The 15274-nt window shown below is 37.9% G+C and overlaps 1 protein-coding gene across 25 annotated transcripts in view; it reads left to right on the top strand.

The window, feature by feature from the left end:
- Window positions 1–15274, top strand: part of PARD3 (par-3 family cell polarity regulator) — a 451418-nt gene that overhangs the window by 202237 nt on the left and 233907 nt on the right. The gene's annotated exons all lie outside the window — the stretch shown is intronic.

Raw genomic sequence — 15274 nt, 5'->3', positions numbered from 1 at the left:
CCAACCTTTTGTGGGAAAGAGAGCCTAGGTGAGACTAACTGGCACCCTGTCCAATCCTGTCTTGACTACCTCCAGTGATGGAGAGTCTATCAGTTCTTAGGGAGATTCTTCCAGTGATTGATTGTTCTGATTATAACAAAACCCCCAAAACCCAAAACTAAACCAAAACAAAAAACCACCACCACCAAATCTTTCTTGTATTAAGATGAAATCTTTCCGATGCAGCTTGTACCTGTAGCCCCTTGTCTTCTCCATGTGTGTCGCTGTGAAGAGAGGGCCTCTGTCCTCTCTGTAGCTACCCCTTAAGTACTAGAATAATGTGATGAGGTCCCCCTGAGTCTTCTTTTCTCCAGGGAGAAAAGACTTAACTTCCTCAGTCCTTCTTCACAGTGCAGGGTTTCCAACCCTTTAATCACCTTCATGGGCCTCCTCTGAACCCTCTCCAGTGTATCCTTGTCTTTCATGCACTGTGGCAGCCAGAACTCGACACAGTTCTGCAGGTGCAGCCTGACAAGAGCTGCACGGAGTGAGATATCACAGCTCTGTCTCTGCTACTACCTGCTATAAGACCCACTCTGTTTTGCAAAAACTTTTTGAAAAGTGTTGTCACGCATGAAAGGCATTTTCTGACTTGCTAGTAACCATACACTGCTATTTGTCTTCCCTTTTGGACCAAACTATTTAAATAATCCTGTTGTTGTGGAAATTTATGGTAATGAATTTACTATACCAGCAAGATAAATAATACTCTCTAAAACTGCAGAGAGATGCTGTAGGAAGCTTTAAATTAATTATTTCTGTTAGTTTTTTGACTGTTTTCTAAATATTTTGTGGAACAGTATTATCTCGTTCTTTGTAGACTTCTGTCTGTCCATGGCAGCAGGTCAGATAAGGACATCTGAAAATCCATTAATGGCCCTGGGAAAACATTTTGTCAAAAGGATGTGTCCAGTGATTTTTTTTTCTTCTTTGTTTTCTTTCTTCATGGTGTGAAAAAGGTTTATCTTCTCATGTGTTTACTTTCTAGTCGAGGTGTGTATAATGTCTCCACACTACTTGCTTATAACAAAAATGGTCTCTGTTTTCATAATGTGCTTGTTGTTGTGCTGTGTCCTCAGTAGTCCCGATGGGAATGTGGCAGGAGTTAGCCATGTTCAGCTTGGGGTGGTGGCGGTCAGTGGTGCCACAGCTTCCCCCCTGCACAGCCCTGCCTGCCTGGGAGAGAGGGGGAGAGGTGGCCCCTGGGATGGCAGAGTGAGCAGCACTGAGCAGGAGCTGCAATTATGGAGTGCCAAAGTAATGCAGAACTGAAATACATTAGTAAAATTAAAATTCGTCCTCATTCCCTTGGTGGGTAATACAGTTAATGAAAATAGATCTAACCAAATTAAGATAATTTATTTCATTAGTTTACAGCACTGTAAAACTTTTCAGGGCAGTACGGCCCTTTGGTACAAACCTGAAATAGATGCAGTTCCACTGTTCACTTCAAAGACCACAAAGGTTAAAACTTTTAAGTGTATTAAAGCAATTCTGTTAATTGTGTCTATAGAGGATTCTCCCTTGCCCTTCTTGGTGAAGTATTCCTAATTTAAAATTCACATTATGCTCGTTCTGCATTCTAGTCTTTTAACCAAAGTGTAAATATGTGACTACTTGGATCTTCAAGGCTAAAAAAGAAATTATGCATTTTTGTTTCAGAAGGTGGTACTGGTAGTACATGGTACTGATATTTTACCTTTTTTCCCCTTTTATTTTGTATTCTTACTTTCTCTGCTGTACCTGTCTCTTCTTCCTATGTACCTGCTTAATGGTTTGTAATACAAGTTGCTGTGGGGCAGGAGCCAATTCCTTGGAAGGAAAGAGGTGCCATCTCTACACTCCATTCCCTAAATCCCTTTTGTGTTTTATTTTGTAGAGTCTTGATGCAATTCTTTTCTATGTTCTATCAGGAAGACACCATGCAAAATTAGAAGGCTATCCCAGATGCTGTGGGTTTGGTTTTTTTTCACAGAATCACAGAAAGATTGGGCTTGGACGGGACCTCTGCAGATCATGTAGTTCAACCACCTGCTAAAGCAGGTTCACCTAGAGCAGGCTGCACATGATCGTATCCAGGCAGGTTTTGAATATCTCCAGGGAAGGAGACTCCACAAACCCTCTTGGGCAGCCTTTTCCAGTGCTCTGTCACCCTCAAAGTAAAGAATTATTTTCTTGTTCCTTTAAAATTATAAGAAACTCCAAGATTGATAATTTACTTGGCTTTGTTGTCAAACCAAGCTTTTGTAAGTCTGCATTAGAAGTCAGACTGGTCTTAGCTTAAGCTTCACATTAACTTAATTTTCAGTTCACCTAATTCACATTGTAGAGTTTTCTTGACCTTAAATGGAAAAATAAGTGCCTTTTTGGTTTTTTTTAATACTGTGATTTTCTTCCTGATACAATTTTTCTTCTAAATGGCTTATGTTACTTATTTTAAAGTAATATTTATATTATTAGTTTGAAGTGGAAATTTTAGGCTTTCCTACACGAAAATAAAAGCACTTCCTACACTAAAATAAACTTATCTGGACTTGAACATGGATATGAGAGCTTTGGCTTCTTGTTATAGTTTTTAGGGGAGGTTCAGGTAAATCACTGCTGAGACCTGCAAGTCAGTTAACTCCAAGCAGAACAGAAATTAAGACAAAGTGGTTGTTTTGGGTAAGGGAAAAATGCAGATTTTACCTGAATGGGAAACCTATCTTTATCTAATTTATTGAATAATAGCAGGATGATTTTCATATTTTTCCTTTCTATGGATTACTAACTGGGGAGGAAGGTGCTTTCAGAAAAGGGCCAAGTTTATCCTTTCTGTTGTGGAAGTGATAGTTAATTTATCTTCCATTGATGGAAATAGGAAAGGTGCTTATTCTTTAAAATCCTGTGTGGACAGGTCATTTTAATGACATGATTGAACTTTGCTGTAAATGGGAATGATACTATGTAACTTAGAGTTAATAATTGAGTTATGTGGAAGTAATTTGTCTGGGTTTTTGTTTTATTTTGGGTTTTAAATTTAATCTTGATTTTATTGCTTAAGTATGAGCATTTCATTATTGAATGTAGTACTCTGGCTGTATTAAGTGGTTACTTTAATTTATAGGATACTTTGAGAAATGTCATGATTCTCATGAAGCGACACAGCAAGATTTAGAGAGTGCAGCAACTGAGTGAATGGAATTACGTAATATGACTTAGTTGATGGGAGATACCATAAGATTTTAATTTATTTCCTCAGTATAACTGGGTGAGAAAATAAGATAATAGGCCAGGCCTGCCAGTTCATTCAATGGCTGATTTGAAAATAAGTCCATTCTAAATTGATCTTGAAACTCCTTGGAGTTGCATATGAAATGGTCAACTTTGTATCCAGGGCCAGGGAAGGGGCGAGCAGGAACAAGAGGATCTCAGCTGGTTAGGAAATTGGGATGTATGAAGAAGTTATTTACTTCTATATATGTCACATACAAAGCAGAAAAACCAATAATACCTCTCTTTCTTTTTTTAATACCTTTATTTGATCTGATTTAATAAATAATTAAAAATCTTTTCAAAAGACCCAAGAACTAATGGCCAGCTGCCTTGTGGCATTGGTGAGGCATTTTGCTGAATCCCTGTGCCAAAGAAAGAACACCAGTGTGTAACTGATGCAGTTACCCTGGGTGAGGGAGGTTCCATACTCAGGATACACAGCATTAAAGCAAATAACAGCACAACTAGTGTTTCCATGAAGAAGCAATCAACTGGATGAACTAAAGAGTTTCTGTAATAAACTGCTGTAAAGATTTTACTTTTCAAACAAATACTACTTTTCATGTTGATCTCTTGAATGTGATATTTTAAGAATAAGAATCATTGCCCAGATTCAATATTAAGGTATTACTTTCATGCCATCTGCATGTGATTACTTTAGCTTCATTTGGATTGAAATTTTTTATGCTTCTTTTTCCAGCCAAGAGATGACCCTTTATGAAAAATCAGTTGGCTATTATTATTTTAGCACATTTGCCATTGAAAATATTGCTTGTTTTCACAGTTTAAAAATCAATGTTAAGGGCAGTATACATATAAAAGTATTTCTAAAATGGGAGAGGGAAAAAAATTACCCTTTGGTTTGTATACTGCAGTCATTTTTACAGACCATGGAATAAACACATGAGGAGTGAGGTACCCATTATGATCAAAACCTCTGGTTCTCTTACTATTTCTTCAAAATACTAGGCAGGAAGCCAGTTTCAGTCACTTTGTATCAAATCTTAATTTCCTCTTCCTTTTGGATACCCTCATTTGTCTTCAAAAATCTTTACTTTCCTAATGTGTAGGAATTAATGGTTGCTTGTAATTTCAACTCATTTATCCAAAGCACAGACTAAATTAAATGTCCCAAAAGAAAGTGGGCACATCTGTGAGTATCTCTGTTTAAAATTATTGAAAGTTGCATTGAGTATTCCATCATGCCATTTTTATTTATCTTGGTTTTCTCAGCCATAATTCTTACAACAAAGCACAGATTTCATAAAGCAGGCCCATCAGTTGTTCTTGTAGTTACACTTCACCGCTATAAATAGCTTTCTCTTCATGAAAACTCTTTTGACTCATCGTCTTATCAGAACTGATGATTTTGCTGGTGACTTGAAGGTCTTTAAAGTTGTTCTCTGTGCAAAAGACATAATATTATATTTCAGTAGTGTAGTGTGTAGTGTAGCATTATGGGTAGGTGAAATTAATGTAGCTCAAGGACTCTGACAATTTTTTTCTCTAAATTTCCAAATGTCAGTCTTACTGAGAAACTGAAGATTGGGTGGGAGGTACTTCAGCTCCGTACTGGTGTGTCAGAGGACAGCAGAAAATACTGAGATGTAGGCTGGGAAATACGTAGGAAAAAATAGTTAATATATCAGAATCAGTCTGAACCCACATATCTACCTACACCATTGCAACACAGCTCACTAATGATTGTTTAATTTTATGGCTTCTGGTGTTTGAGACACTTTGTGAATGTAGAATAAAAGGAGGCACAGTTGAAGAGTTGTGCCCTCCCATGGTGGCCCCTGGGGGTTTGAGCATGTTGGTGTCAGGCACGCTTTGACTTGTCTAATTCCAAAGCCAAACCTCAGAAACCTTGGGTGAAACCAGAGCAGTGCTTGCATCTGCTGAGTGCAGCTGAGACTGTTTTGGGTGGTGGGAGTCACTTCGAAACCGCCCCTGGGGCTGTTTCAGCAGAGCAAACAGCAGCTGCTGGGGCTTGCTCTGGCTGGGTGTGCTGGTGAGAAGTTGTACCTCTCTGGGTCATCTCAGCCAGGAGACTCTACAAAAGATAAAGTTCATTTGATTCATGACGCTACCCTTGTTTGCCAGTTTGAACACAGCAAACCTTCACATTCATTTTTATAGCTCAGCTTTTTTACTGCTCATCAATATAAACATTAGAATTAAATGAAGTACACGTCCATACTTGTTTGTATACTAGAAATACAGAGCAATTCATTAACTGCTCATTTTTAGGAACACTCTTAAAGTGTTGCCACTGATTACATGCGTATATATACATGTGTATGAGCATCTGTATGTTTAAATGTGTCTGTATATAACTTTAAAACTTTCATACAAAGCTTTTTCTTGAAAAATTTTGTTTAGAAAATACATTCTTGTTGCTGAGTTTTCAGTCATTTTCCTTATGTTGTGATTATCTTGATGGCATCAGTAGTTGTTTTAGATAAGGAAGTGCCCAGTGTAAACTTCTGCATACTGGAAGAGGTAGTAAATAAATATAATTTTTTTTTTTATTGACTGTTTTTTAGCCCTGCAAAAAGCTGTGGTCTTTATAGTTATGTCTGCAGCTAGCCTGAAATGACAGTGATGGCATAGGATGCTTGGTTTGTTCAGTCACAGAGACCAGCATCAAGTGAATTAATTTAACAATCTGGAAAATTGGTCTTACGTCATGTGTTTTATAGTAATATTAATAATTATTCAAGTTTAGATTCTAAGAAGATCTTTTAGGAAAGGCTGAACTTCAAGCATATAGGTATTACACCTCAGTTTCTCGATTTTCAAATCCTGGATTATTTTTCTTTCCCTGTTTTAATACCAGTAGTCTAAACTGGGATAGCTTCTAGGTAATTGTGGTGATTAAAATCTAGGAGACCCTAACTGAGATTGGGGTCAGCAAAAGCTATTAGTTGTGGCAGTGTTTAACAACAGGGAATCTGGGAAGCACAGTCCTCCTTGCATGTGGAGCAGGAAGCTTGAATATCGTTTTAAGAAGGAATGTTTCAGAAATGCTCAAATAACCAGCTCATGCTCAGTCCTGTAGTATTATAAATCTGTAAATGGATTCTGCAAGTCACCTCTCTAATCTCAGTGACAAAGTTAATTTTTTTTTCCCCCTGAAGACATTAATTTCACAGTGTGGGATAGTTTAACTTGCTTCCCTTCTGTTTTAGTAGACTGGCAGAGCAGATATCACCGTCTCTGACACATCATTTTTTCTACATACAGTACAGTGTACTTTGGGGCTCTAGCACAGCAGTAGACTCGCCCAGGAATCACAATCTGGGATTATTGTCTTTGTGTATCCTCAAGGAGTAATATTTTAAAGTCACTGCATCTGTTGGTACTTAAGAGCATGATTTTTACGTTTAATTTTTGCCAGTTTTCACCATCTGTGTGTCTGTTTTTTGGCTCCTTGCTTTAATTTTTCAGTTTAATTTCTCAGTTGCACTGGGATTGCTTTCTCTTTCTCACACATGCTCTTTTTGAGTCATCCATGAACTTACATATATATTAAAAAAAAAGAAATTATTTACAGCAGTTGCATAATAAAATTCTTGGCCTTCACATATTGATTTTTTTTAATGATCTCTTTATATTGAGTCTCCTAGTAAATGCACGTCATTTTTGGAAGTGAAATAACTTATTAGACTTTGTTTAAGTTTTAAAAAATTAGTTTTGGATTAAATTGAAGCATTTTGGCGGGAAAGGCTAGCTTGATCACATTCAACACATTCTAGTCTTTCATACTCATTTAGTTTTTAATGCCCAGGAGGGAATAATTTTCTTGAGAAATCTGTGTTATAATCATAAACAGACATAATTCAGTAATTTTCTCATGAAACATTGGCTGAAGTTTTGGCACTAATGACTTGAAGCTCACACAAGCGGGAAGGTTTTTGTTTAAATTCCAAGAAAAATACTAATGAAATATGTTAAAATAGAAACAAAATATACATGCAGTGTGTTATGGGCTGTTTTCAATAAAAATGATGTATCTTCATCAATTGAATAAATGTCTCACAAATTCAGGCATGTTCTAGCATTTCAAGAATGTTCTGATAGTACTTGATAGTACATTTTTTCTGCTTATCCCTGATAAGTTTTTTACAAAAAATTACATTGTGTAAATAAATTTTTAATGTACAAGGGTAACTGTATAGCACATCTATCAAATGTTTTGCTTCTGCATGCATTTGTGAGTATTGAAAACTCCACTGCTGCTCTGATCTTTTTCTTGACTTACGTATTTTGCTTCTCACTTAAAATATAATACATTCCTTAAGATCAAATTTAGTGGCCTTTTAAAAGCATGCTGGTTTCTTTTTAGCCTCTTTCAAATATTTGTAACTGAGGATTTTGGAGTTTGTATTTACCTTCTGGTATACTTGCTTGCTCATAGTTGATTTTCAAACCAGAATATGTACTTGCTTCCCTTCTGATCTTTTTCCCCCCTTGGTTTCTAACGAATATTTTGTGTAGTGCTGCAAAAAACACTAAGTAAGGATTACATTAAAATGCCAGCACTAGCAGGTAAAAACATGTTCCTTTTTGAATATAGCTCCTATAACCTGTAGTGCCCTCTCTGTGTGGGCTGCTTTGCATTATTAACAATACTGTAGATTATCAAAAGACCAAAAATGTAATACTTTGTTCACTTGAGAAACCTTTTTTGAAAGGAAGCCTTGCTGTGAATTTCCAAGGAGCAGAATTAGATGTCTGCATATGCTTCTAGTTTTTCCTAAAAACACTGTAACCACCTTTTGCTGTGTTACAAAACTGGAAGGGCATGGTGGTTTTTCCTCTAGGTATCTGAGCTTTCAATCCCACTCAATTCTTGTTGTGTCTTGCTGTAAACTTTTTTTTGTTTCGGAGGAAGAGGACTGTTAGTGCTTATTTTAAGTTATCAGTTGTCATTAAAAATGTAGTGATATTTTCCACATTTATCAGTAGAGATTCAAACTGTATTTGAGTGGTACTGGGAATGATTTAAATTATGTTTTTCAAAATTTAAATTCCAAAATGTTCCCATTCTAAGGATTTTATTACTGCCAAGTTTAAATTCACGATTTCCTGACAAATATTCTGTTACTGTAAATAAAGAGAAAAGCTGAGGGAGCAAACTGGTATCCATTTTCCGGTGTACTGAGAGATGTGCATGTTTTTACTACTTTGTAATAACGTGGAGTTGATTTAGAGCTGATAATATGTAATCAAGAGACTGCTGATCATTTGTTATCCTGGGGCTTGACTCTTAAAAATTTGTATGTTTTCAGTTGTGAGTATAAATTAAGACTAAGAATTCGGATGCTATGGTTTGTTAGAAAGTTTCAGTCACCTCTGCTGTCTTTTTTTCTTGCCTTTTACATGGAGAGCAAGTTGTCTCATATTCTCATGAGATGGAGCTGCAATACCATGAGAGCAAAACCATGCATGCATTGGTCTTTCATAGTGTCTGTTTACTTTGGGCTGAGAGAATTCAAGTAGTATTAAGTATTCCAAATGCAATGATGAGAGCAATCCATCTCTTTCCAGCAGCATCCCCTCTGAACTGGAGCCTTGCCCTTACCTTGAATTTTAACTAACTCTGTAAATCTAAGTATAACCTATATTTGAATGCCAGACACTCAGCTGTACTCTACTGTATATTTTAAAAGGCTTGTGGGAAGCTTGGTGTAAACTTTCGTCTTAGGTAGTTTCCCAGCTGACTGGTACATTGAATTAATTGAGGATAGGAAGGGCTGGTTCAATTCATTTCCATCCCTTGTATCTCAGTCTTTTTCTGCAACGATGCATAAGGATTGATTGCCATAGCAACAGTGTTTTAGCTTGTACTACTGTGAATGTGGTTAATGATAATAGAATTATCTACTCACTTTAAATCCTGTTATATTATTAGGTCATCTGAGCCATCGTCTTGCTATGTATTGAGTTATTCCCTGTAGCCTATCTTGTAGTTCTTTGTCCATGCTGCTTTTATATGTGTTGAGCAGTGGGGATTCTGCTTCTTCCCTTGGGAGACTTTCGAAATCTGATGTATCACCCCATTAGGGATTTTTTCCCTGATATTTAGACTCATTTTACCTTCTTTCTTCCAGCTACATGGATTTGTACCACATGGGAGTTCTGTTCTTATCTTCTTCCCTATCCAGCATTTAACCCTTCTTATTTACCTGTATCAGAATACAGGTCAGTATTGGTGTATTTCTTACAGGATGTTCTTTATAAAGCAGGTTTATAAATACATCCTGTCTTCTTCTTTACTACCTCATTTTGACAGGAAACTCCCCTAGTACTCAGCTACTATTTAGATCACCTGAAATGCATAGACAAAAAGCTTCAGCTTTCCAGTGTTTAACTATGCTTCAGCATATACACCACTGGATGGATGGTTCTTGTGTGTGCATCTGTGCCTCGCTCTGTCTGATGTTCATAGTGTGTTGCAGTGGGGATCCTGCAACACACATATATCAAACCAGGAGTCCCGTGGAAAGGAAATATATACGGACAGACAGATTCTTGATAGATGTTTCAGAGAGATGTTTATTTCTCCAGCCGCATGGCCGGGGCTCTGCCCAGGAACTGTTCCAGTCACGGGCCCAAGGGTCCTTCTGCCCGCGCAGGGAACACAAACCAACCCATGGGAACGAGGCTGAGCAGGGGCAGGGAAACCCCGTGTCTGTGCCCTCAGGGCCCCTCTGCCAGGGCTACACACTGGGGAGAGGAGACCCCAACAGTAGTGATCTGTGGTGAGTGGGAAAATGTGGTTTTTTTCTCATAAAGCTGGAGTGATGTTCCTTCATCCTTGCTACAAAGTCAGTAGAAGTCATCTCTCTGTCTGTCCTTCTTGTATGGCCAGGCTAACTGTGGATGAGTGTTGGTGTCTCTGCTCCACTCCACAGGTTGCACACTTTACTCTCTGGAAATGTACTGGGTTTCTAAATCATTTCTTCCTACACTGTTTTTCCACCATAAAGAGAAATATTTTCCAGCCATGTCCAAAGAAACATGCAAGTGGAAATGCAGTTATCTGCTCCACTTCAGGCATTTCAAACTCTACTGCTATGCGTAGATTAGGTAGACCAGAAATGAGTTTGAAACAAATAAAACATAATACTTTGTCATACAGTGGGACTGTGGGTTAACTGCCTATAGATCGTACCATTGGCCCACTCCGTGTCTGCTCTCTCCAGTGTTGTCGTGGAGCTGGTAAACAAGACAGAGGAGTAATGTCATCTTTCCAGTAATCTGTTGTTCTCACTGCTACTTATGCTTTTTGACTACTTTTCTTCATTAATATTTGATGTTATACCATTGCCCATTTTCTTTTGTTTTATTCATCTACAGTATAAATAAGTACTTATTACATTAATATTCATCCATATTACCCCAAGAGGGCAAAAGACTGGGAACTGCTATTTGAAATTACTTTTAGAGCTAAGTTTGCTGCAAAATTATTTCATGCTGCAGTTAAAACCAGATACCTCAGTATTATCACAGACTAATTATTTAAAGTATGGTTATTTTTGCTGGTTTTTTTGGTGGTTTGTTGGTTTTGGTTTTTGGGAGGTGCTACTTTTTCCAAGATTCTTCCCTTTGAAACTTGGCTAGATTGCATTTTTCAGAATTCTTTATCTTGCATTTATTCTTGTTTCAATTTCCTCAGTCACCAGGATTCTCAGTCCACCAGTGTCATATAGTGAAGTCTCACAAAACTCACTGATCATGTTTTAAAAGATTGTTTTAAACCTAAGTTGTATTTCACTGGCAAATTTAATCGCCTTGTTTTTAACTTACTCTTCCACTGCTTAGAATACATGCATGCAAGATATTTAAGTTTTGTTGTTTGTTTTTATTTTAATCAAACTGCAAAAAGATTCTAAGTATTAATACTAAGGAGTCATTCTGAGCCTGTAAATAGCTGAGGATAGACCACAAAAAAGAAAAGAGTGAGTAATCTGCTGATTATATTAAATGAAAATTCATAGGTTTTGAACTAATCTGTTTCGTTTCTCCCCATTTTTTTCTTCAAATCATATAATCTCATGAGAACACCATGAGCTTTATTAATTTCAGTGAGGAGCCTTTGAGCCTTTGTCACAGAATTTTCTGATTTTTTTTCTAGATTGATTTTGCCTTTATAGTAAATCAGTTTTAATATAAAATATAGCAGCCTTTACCTTGTTTCAAAGGTTCACTCTCTGGTTCACTCTTCTAGTTCTGTAATGATAAAGCAGATATCTTCTATTTCCCATCTAGTCAGTGTTGGTGGGTCAGTATTGTCCTTGCACTGCCCCCTGCAAGAGCCAGAGCTGGCCATAGCAGGATGCTAGACAAGCCCATCTAGATGGTCTGAAACTTGATGTATTCTGCGACACTGGGAAGTGGAAGTGGCCAAAGATCTTGCCCGGGTATGTAGAGAAAGAAGCTCTCAGTACAGCTTGATTTCTAAAGTCACTTCTTACTGACATCCCAGCATTTGCTTATTCTTCAGTTTCTTCAAGCTTTCCTTTCATAGTTTGAGGAAGAAGCTTCAGAATGGGAAGGTAATGGGGCTTGCTTCCATCTGGTTTCCTAAAAGTATTTTGTTTTCCAGGTTCAGAAAATAGGTGTGAAGAGTTAAAGCATAATAAAAATTTTTTCAAGGAGGTCTTAGACTGGACTAGCTTCACTGATTGGCTCATCTGGGATTCAAATGTGATTTATGGGAAATTGACAGCAAGTTCCTTGACATTTTGAAAACTTCAACTTGACTTTAGCTAGTTTGTAACTGATTAAGTGACAACTAAGAAAACCTTGTGTCAAAATCAGAATGTTTAAATGTGGGGTTTAACAGTGTCTATGCTTTTTAAATCCTAATCAACAAAAGTTTTTCTGGTTCCTTACTGAATTTTGCTCCCCGAGTGCTACTGTTTACCTTAAAAGAGTGCTTATGCAGACATCTGTGCATAAAGTGCTACGACTCTGGTGAGAAGCACTCGAGCACATACTTCTCTAATGTGTTATGACTTCTTTGTTTTCACCTGTTTTGGGGTGGGATGGATGAAGAGGAATTCAACCACAAGACATGTTTTTTTCCCTTTCTGTTTATGCATTTTAACTTCTAATACATTCAAGAAATATCATTTAAAAGCATAGTTGTGCCTCTGTCTTAATTTGGTCTCCTCTAAGAAAGAAGGTGGAATTTGAGTAATTCGTATGAAGTTGTTTCGTGGTGACAAATGAAGTTCTGCTGTAGATTAGAAACTGGCAGGGAAAAAAACAAATTACGGAAAATAGGTCAGCAGTGTGCAAGGGCAAGAGGGATTTATTCCTGGAAAGCCTGTTCATATTGAAAGAGGGGGAGTTGCTGATACAGCAACTTCAGTGAACAAGACACAATTATTTAGATTAGTTGAAAATAGGTAGGATTTTGAAGGAGGTAATAAAAGAGGGATGATATTAAAAGAGAGATGGACAGAGTGCAAGTTACTGAATGCTTAAATGAGTGTCTTGAGCTGTTTCTGAGACTGCAGATGAGCAGTATCCTTTCAGTGATCTGAGGCCACAGCAGTAGAGACATTTTCAGTCGTCTCTGCTGCTGAAAGAAGCAGTCTTGGCCATGCTTTGCTTCCTCCCTTGTGCGTCCCTAAGCTTTTATGAGGCTGTTAATTAGACTGAACTGGACCAGCCTGGGAAATGTAACCAATTAAAATTGTTTTTATTAAACATTAATTTTAATTTAGATCTTTTGTACAATGATACAAATGCTTGAATAAACTGAAAGGAGAAGGTGGACAGAGGAATCCAGTGCCAGACATGACCATCTGGGGAGGGGAAAAGAGGAGACTGCTGCTTTCAACAACCCACATCTGTGGTTTGTGCTGGTCTTGCAGGATAATGAAATGCCGGGCTGAGGTGTTATTATGGGCTGCAGGATGGAAATACAATTGCTTGGAAATACTGTACCACCATCACACATGCTGAATTCAGTCCAAACTGCTCTGACTTAGTGTGGAAAAGGGAAAGAATCACAAATGGAAATAAGGTCTCTGAGAAGATGTTTAAAAAGAATTTATTTTATTGAGGAGATGGGATCTCTTCTGCTGCAACAAATGGCACTAAATTAGTTATTTCTTGAAATGCCCTCCCTTTTGTAACAGTTTGCAGAGTCCCTCTGGAGCTGTGGTTGTAGCAGTTGTATGATGTCCTACACTTTGTTCCTTGGTACATTTTAGGCAAAGAGGTTGTCTTTGGTGGTCCCTGGATAGCTTAGTGTGGTGGTGATGATGAAATTTGGCTGTTGATCTTGTTTCATCACGTGCTGTGTAAGAGCTTTGCATGGCAGTGAGCATTGCACGCGTGCTGGTGCAGGCCCATGACCAAACTGCTCCAAGGGAGTTGGTGCTTTTCCCAGCCTTTCTCCAGCCACCATCCTCCAAGAGGTGATGGGTCCTGTGGTGCTGTCTGTTGCCTTTTTCATTAAGTTCTGGAGTACATGTGAATATTTTACATTTTTCTCAAAGTAAGGCTCTGTCTGTCTCAGAGACATCACCCAAAACTGAAAGCATCTAAGGCTGGAGATGAACCTCAAAAACAGGGAAAGAAATCTTTCATGCCTCAGTTTCCTCAAATAAATAGTTTGAAGAATAACCTCTAATCTTCTTCCTAAGGGTGCAGTGAAGCTAAAGTCATTATTGTCCATGAAGTGCTTTTGCCATACTGTGCTGGAGGGCACTACAGAAGTACTGAGTAGTATTTATTTAAAATTTGATTTAATGCTTTTGATTAAAAAATGAATAAAATTGTCATAGACCAGATTGTAACCCTGTAGGCACTTGGAATGGAGCATTTGTAAATGAAGCATTTACTGAGAAGTTTGAAATTGTTTTTCATGTTGGTTTCAACAAAACAAATTGAGCAAAGAACAATGAAAAATGCTATAGCATTTTCTGTTATTAAAATGGTGAATTTGTTTGGTGCCTAAGGTAAAAGCCATGTTGTGCAAAAGACCAAAAAAGAAAATTCTACAGCATAACAGGGAAACTCAATTGAAGCAATTTTAGTGGAGTTTCTCAGTGGAATGAGGTGGAAAAAAAAGTGGAATGCAACTGTGCAATTCAGCAAAAGAGATGTAAAAGATAAAACTGCAAAATGGTGAAATGTCATCACTCAAAATTTCACAGGAGCTGAGAGGAGAGCAGGCTTGGGTGCCTTGTCCTTCTGCATCAAGGCCAGATGTTCTGCACCAGCATCACAGTGCTGGGGCTCCCTTCCGCGTCTTTCTCCTCTGAGATCTGGGGCAGAACCTTGCCTGGTTTTGTTCTTTTAGGGAAGGATGGCCTGAAAAAGTAAGACTTAATGTTAAGATATATGCAAGTTAAGGCTGCTTTAGTTCATGTGTGTTTGTCCATCTATGTGGTGTGTACCACAAAAGACCTTTTGAAACTGATCTCTAGGTGTTTTTACTTTTAATCAGTATGAATATAAATTTAAAAAGTCATAAACTAAAGCTGTATGTTAGCAAATCCTCGCAAATGAGAAGTGGAGATAAATCACTGTCTAAATGAGAGGAAACCCATGGATTTTTCTTTAATCAAGATGATAAGATGTTAAAGTATCAGTGGAATTGAGGGCATCCTTGTTAGGTTTGCTGACAACACCAAGCTGTGTGGTGTGGTTGACATGCTGGAGGGAAGGGATGCCATCCAGAGGGACCTGGACAGGCTGGAGAGCTGGGCACATGCAAACCTCATGAAGTTCAAATAGGGCAAATGCAGGATCCTGAACCTGGACTGGGACAATCCCAAGCACAAAATACAGGCTGGGTGAATGTCTTGGTTTGAAAGACAGGTGTCTGCTAAGGAAGGCAGGAGCCTCCCTTGGAATGGCAGATGCAACCCCCTTTCCCTCCAAGTTATTATAATTTGAAATCAAGGGGCTTTTAGGCAAAGATGTGGAAAATAGGAATAACAGTTCT

The sequence above is a fragment of the Corvus brachyrhynchos genome, unplaced genomic scaffold (assembly GCF_000691975.1).
Source record: "Corvus brachyrhynchos isolate BGI_N302 unplaced genomic scaffold, ASM69197v1 scaffold167, whole genome shotgun sequence".
Classification (NCBI taxonomy): Eukaryota; Metazoa; Chordata; class Aves; order Passeriformes; family Corvidae; genus Corvus; species Corvus brachyrhynchos.
This window is presented reverse-complemented; position numbering and strand designations above follow the sequence as displayed.